This window comes from Triturus cristatus, chromosome 11 (genome assembly GCF_964204655.1).
Source record: "Triturus cristatus chromosome 11, aTriCri1.1, whole genome shotgun sequence".
Classification (NCBI taxonomy): Eukaryota; Metazoa; Chordata; class Amphibia; order Caudata; family Salamandridae; genus Triturus; species Triturus cristatus.
The window spans coordinates 360,614,348-360,620,347 of record NC_140594.1 but is presented as its reverse complement, the minus strand read 5'-3'; the positions used below and the strand labels follow the sequence as shown (position 1 = coordinate 360,620,347).

The 6,000-nt window shown below is 49.2% G+C and overlaps 1 protein-coding gene across 4 annotated transcripts in view; it reads left to right on the top strand.

Annotated features, from left to right (window-relative positions):
- Positions 1–2,826: 2,826 nt before the first annotated feature.
- The window catches only part of CCDC117 (coiled-coil domain containing 117), a 158,380-nt gene continuing 155,206 nt past the window's right edge, over positions 2,827–6,000 (top strand). The window contains exon 1 of one of the 4 annotated variants that reach the window (XM_085633540.1): positions 2,827–2,934. The gene's annotated coding sequence lies outside the window, so the exon portion shown is untranslated. Of the gene's footprint in view, positions 3,016–6,000 lie in introns of all 4 variants that reach the window. The other 3 variants (XM_085633538.1, XM_085633539.1, XM_085633537.1) reach the window with 3 other exon arrangements.

Genomic DNA, 6,000 nt, shown 5'->3' with positions numbered 1-6,000 from the left:
GTGCATGTAAACACCCATAACTGCAACCAAGGCACCTTTAAGAACAACCATGAGCCCCTAAGACACCAGTGTCCCTCCTGCGAGCAACACCACATACCGAGGCACTGGAAAGCACCACTTGACTCCACCTGCAGTGCCTTGCATGCTCCAATAGCACCTAGAGTGCTTGCATGCATCACCCACTACAATTAATACCACCGCAATTAAACCCCAGCTGTTAGACCCGGCCCTCGTAACATAGCCAGACCTGACCCCTGCACCTCACACCAGCCCCCGAGCCCACGGCCTAGCCGATCCTTCCCACCAGAACACACACACCCGACCCGGACTTCCCCGTCCGTGGCCTTCCTCCTTTCGGCCACACCGGGCCCGCGTGCCCACTTCATGCACCAAGATGGCCGCCCGGCCCCAGCGCGACCCTGGCCTAGAGGGGCCACTCCGGCTGGAGGACATCGCGCTCCCCTTGGGATGAGAAAGGGAGGAGCAGTTTCCATCAAACCTCTGCGCTTCCCTGGGAAGGTGGGTTTCGATCGACCCGCCGGCCTCCCCGAGGGCTGGCTGCACGCCTGCTGGGTGTCTGGGACTCCTCCCGACTCGGCCCTGAAAGGATCAAAGGACAATGGCAGGAAACCCCAACAAGCGACCCCCAGGTGACAAGACCCCTGCCTGCACAGACTCCGGACATCAAAGAGGAGTCGCCCTATAACAAGGGGTGCTCTGGGACTGTCTGGCAGATTCGCCTTGGAACACCTGAGCCCTGCTGAGTGACTCGCGGCTCCCTGAAGATCGTAAGACCTCCGAACTTGTGCTTGAGCCCTGCTGAGTGACTCGCGGCTCCCTGAAGATCGTAAGACCTCCGAACTTGTGCTTGAGCCCTGCTGAGTGACTCGCGGCTCCCTGAAGATCGCAAGACCTCCGAACTTGTACCTGAGCCCTGCTGAGTGACTCGCGGCTCCCACAGACTCTCTTGGTCCCGCCGGACCCCACGACGACAAGCGTATCCCCCAGCTCGAGGATTGTGAGCTGTGCGCCGGGTACGCTCCTGCATCTGATCCATATCCCCAAAGACTGTCCCGCTACCTCCTACCCACCTCCAAGACTTTGTGAGCCCGCGCTCCACTTGTATATATTTGCCTTGCTGATCATAAAGATCCTACAACTCCGATCTGATAAAGATTTGCTCTTAAGAACTCCCGGTGTGGTGTCTCTTTGTAGTGTGGTGCCGAGTGCACGATCCTAGATACGAGATTCCTCCCCTGGGGAGTCTCCCGCCAGTGCCCGGCTACGATACCTCGAGGGTTGGTCTCAGGATAGCCAGGGCCCCCTCCGGGCTCCTCTGAGGTCGCCTTCTAACACCAGCCCAATAACTGGAGGACCTTTGGGTGCCACTAGTCGCACCTCTTTTACCTACAACCACTGTCCACTGCACCTGCTACACCCGTGAGCGCCAGCAAATGCATTTGTGGCATATGTGTCAGTGAAAGGAATGATAAACGCTCCCTAGTGCTTCCTTAAACCACGATTCTACGTCTGTTGCGTCTACGCGTAGCAAGTCATGAGGACGTGACCGCATTGGAGATTAATTCCCCGCATTTTCACAAGTTGATTCACGTGACTCTATGTGAATTTAAATGTGACATTCCGTCCGTTCTCGGGCAGAGTTTTTTTTTAGCACGTACTTTGTGGTAGGAGCACGGCTTTAAGTGGGATGAAAAAGCTGTGAGGTCTCTCCAAGGGGTGTGGCCGATGTAATTAAGGGCGTAGCTTAAAAACACCTACGCTAAATATGTGTGTTTTTCATTGCTTGCCACCCGACTGGTGTTTTGATGCTCCTGTCATTGCATCCAGATATATAATGCAAGTAACATTACACCTTCTACAAGCCAGGACTATTGCTTTGTCAATGGGTGTTAGTTGCATAAGATAAATAAGCAACAAGTATGGCTTCGTTGTATAGAATATTGAAAAAGCTTCAGTTCTGAAATGATGAGACTGAAAGAACAGTCTCTTTGAGTTACATCAAAGCAGTGGAGGGTGGGACTGCTACGAAGCTAAGATTGTTTTTCCACCCAAGGGTGAGGGCAAAAAATGGAGAGCCCGATATGGAGCTCTCTTAGCACCTGCTTTTTAGGTCTCGCCTGACCCAGCGCATGCGCTGGTCTGGCGAGACTTATTGAGAGGGCTCCAAAAAGTGCTACCAGGCCAGCCTAGAGCTACAGTGCATGTGCGCGGGCGCGCGCACCACGCTTTACCACAATTACTCTCACTTTCGCGGCCGCACGCCCGCTTTGATGTTTGATCGCGATCACTTTTAACTTTCGCGGCCGGACGGCCACTTTGCATAGCCAATAGGTCTCGCTTTTGGGACCTTATAAGTATTTAGTTATGCAACTGTTGCATGGCTAAACACTTATAAGGTCCCAAAGGCGAGACCTATTGGCTATGCCAATGCTTGTTAGAATTACCGGCGCTGAGCACCGGCAGGACCCGGTTCACTTAAAGCCCTGGGCAGGAGATACAAACACGCATTACAAATACAATAGGTCTCGCCTTTCATTAAGTTAAAGCCATTTGCTTTGCTATACAATACCATTAGCAAAGCAAATGGCTTTAACTTAATCAAAGGCGAGACCTATTGCATTTTCAATTCTCGTTATTCATTTCACTATATGGAGTAATGCGTTATACTGCATAGCCTTTACTCACCTAGTATGGCGCACTTTGCTGTCACTCTCTTTCTTTAAAGTTGAAAGTTAGCTTTCTAGTCGTATTACACAACTCTTTGGCTTTGCTACGGTGAACTTTCGAGAATGGTGGGAGGGAGGCTGTGCTTCCAATAGTCCCGCCCCTTTTGAATGAAGTAAACAGTCCAGCCTCCAGCTTTGTTTATGTTGTAGAGAGATTCACTGTGCTGGACGCTTGGCAGCTGGGAAGGTAGGCTGGCTCGAGCCTTCCTTGACGGTTGGTTGGCGGGTACTGGGGGCTCGAGCCCTTCCACGTGCAGCTGCGGTCGAGGTGAGGCGCGCGCTGGCGGTGGATATGCACCTCAGGCTCGAACCTATAGCGTACGATTGGAGCGTTCCTGGGGAGTGCGTGTGCGGTGTAAATCCTTACACTGGCATAGAATTAAAGAGAAGCTTCCTGCTACCACGTTCTGCCACCTATGTCTTACAGACGTTCATTGGCTGCGGACTCAAACTACAAATATAATGATGACCGCGGCGTACAGGGTCGTCCGCTGTCGTCCACTGTGATGGGCTTAGTGAAAGGTGTTCGCTGACATAAACCGACATGTTATTAGCGGGACTGGGTCACGAACGTACGGACAATGTTTTGGTGGACGTTGCATGTTGTGGGGTGCGCAGAATATGCGTGTGAATAAAGTTACCTGGCATAAGCTAGTGCGCCGTCCATTCTTGAATGAAACGTACCTGTGAAAAGTTGCTGCTTCCACCTGACTCTTGCCAGTCGTGATGCCCCACATGTGACACCTTGAACCGGCCCTGTCTTTGTATCCGAGACATATTGCTTTTGCTCGTAACGTTGCAAGCAAAGTTGGATCAAAGCGTTTTGCTGTCTAGTGGAGGCAACTTTTGGTCATAGTTACATGACCTTTGACCATATGCATCTCGAGAAGTGGCCACCCAAAACAAATGTGAAATTATTAAATAACTTCAAAACCATTATTAAAATATATGCTCGTGTTTTGATATACAATAGATAAAAACTCCGCCAAAGGGTCAAAGAGCAATCATTCCTTACTATTTGCAGGACGTGTTTTTCAGATGCGTTCTAGATAAACTACTCTGAAGCGAATGTGTAACGCCAACAAACAAAACGCCCTCTTAGTTGCTGCAAAGTACTCCTGCACATCTCAGTGCCGTTGCTTCCAGAGTGCGCATAAAATGTTCGGATACAGGACAAACGTATTGTAATTCCTGAAAACCTTGCCATAAAACACAGCGGATTGATAAATGTATAGAGCATATGCTGAGTTTCTGATGAAAGCTAAGATACTTGTGTCCAGGTTATATTGAAGGTATAGGACAATTACTAAATTTTCATGTGCACACCTAGTCCATAAAACAAGGACACGCATTTTCTGACTGAAATTAATTTGCCATCTAATCACGCAGCGAGGAAGTGGTTGTTTTAGTGGCATTTGACAGTTAAAGAACATACCGACTCATAATTGTTAAGCGATGCATATCCTGTGTGATATTGTAGTCTGCTCCTTTCGGCTTTTTAGCGAGGGTATTGTAATCTGGTACTTGTAGGTTCGCTTTTATTATTTGTTATCATAGGCTTAAGAATCAAGGCCCTCAAGCAGCTATTTTAACATGATAAACACGTCGTTGTATCGTAACCTTTCTGTAGCACATTGTGTGGTGCCTGTCTACATGACTAGCACGCTACACCATGGAGGAGGAATGGTCGAAGGTGTTTTGTCTTTGTTTTGATCCTATGTGGGAAGTGCTTCCATGTCGTGTGCGATCTCTACCGAGGTGCGGTTATCGTGTTTTGGGAGGCAGGTCTTAGGAGTGTGTTGGAAGAAGTGTAAGAGATGGGTGAGCAGTTTATGGTTTCAGTAAACTGACAGCTTTGAGCAGGTCTCAAGGTCCCTATATGGTATTTTATTATGGTCACAATCCTCTTATCTGTAGGTCCATTCTGAGATATTTTGTTTAAAGTTTTTTGAATTGATCCTGAGCAGGCATAGGTTGGACGGACAAATTGTGTAGAGATCTGCTGGAATGGACTTTAATATCATCTCATATCTGATTGTCAAGAAGTGGTCAAAGGATGCAGGTTGTTGCGACTTTCAGTGGTGGACCAAATTAAAGTCCTGCATTGGCCAACAGCATGTGGCGTCTGATCTTTCAATGAGTCTGTGCCTGTTCAGTTGGTGATCAGTGGTTAAATTGCTTTGGACTGGTACCAGTACTCGGTGATCGACATGACCCAATAAGTTTTTTTCTTATGTGATTGTAAGAGTGCCAAGCAGTGTAAGGGTATTATTATGCAGCCTGTATGACCTACAATTGACTGCCTGACCTCTGGGTGTTGATATTACAATTATTTTAGGTCAGGAGGATTATTTATTTTATTGTAACTGCATGTGCATAGTGCTTAATACCCATGATGAGACATTGAAGCACTTTATGGCGAGCAGCAAGCTGCTCTGGAACCCAAGCTATGTTTTTATGCCCCCCCCCCCTTCAGTGTTTTGGATTAGTCTTTTGCTAGTAAGAAAATTGTTACATGCATTTATTCCAGTTTCTATGTGATAGTTTAATTAATAGGAGTTATGTACATCATTTACGGCCTGATTATGAGTTTGCTGGTGTGGGGGCAGGTTGTACGAGTCCGGCCGCGCCCCTGCACCGCCGAAACTTGGCGCCACCCGCACGCCAAATTACGACTTTTAAGTGGTCTGGCAGGCGGCGTGATGGTGCCTCATTAAAAGGGCAGTGAGAACACCTCACAAGGATCCTGCCCGGCATGGACTCGAAAGTCAATGCCATGCAGGAATTGTTGTGCATGCTCACAGGGGGGCATGTTATGCCCCTTTGTGTGTATCCACAAGCAGAGGAAGCACAGGGGGCCCTGGAGGACACCCATTGTTTTCTCTCCTCCACGGTGTACATGGAGGAGGAACCTCCATGACCGCCGATGGAGAGGAAACTTGTAATAAGCTTGGGGGGACAATGGCGGTCCCGGCAAGCATATTGCGACCTTCTGACCCTCACGCCACTTCCAGGGAACCGAAGTTCCCTGGCGGCGGTGGTCCGACCGCCCAACTCGTAAGGGGGCGGTCAGACGGCCTGCGCAGCGGTGGCTAGACTGGCACCACTGACCCCCGCGAGTCTTGCGGTCCTCAGACAGCCCAACCCGTAAATTAAGTTTACAGAGCTCACCCGGACCATCACCATAAAGAATCCTCAGCCTGAGTACTACCAGTGGATTTGTAAGGTTTTGTCCAAGTGGATTGTGGGAACT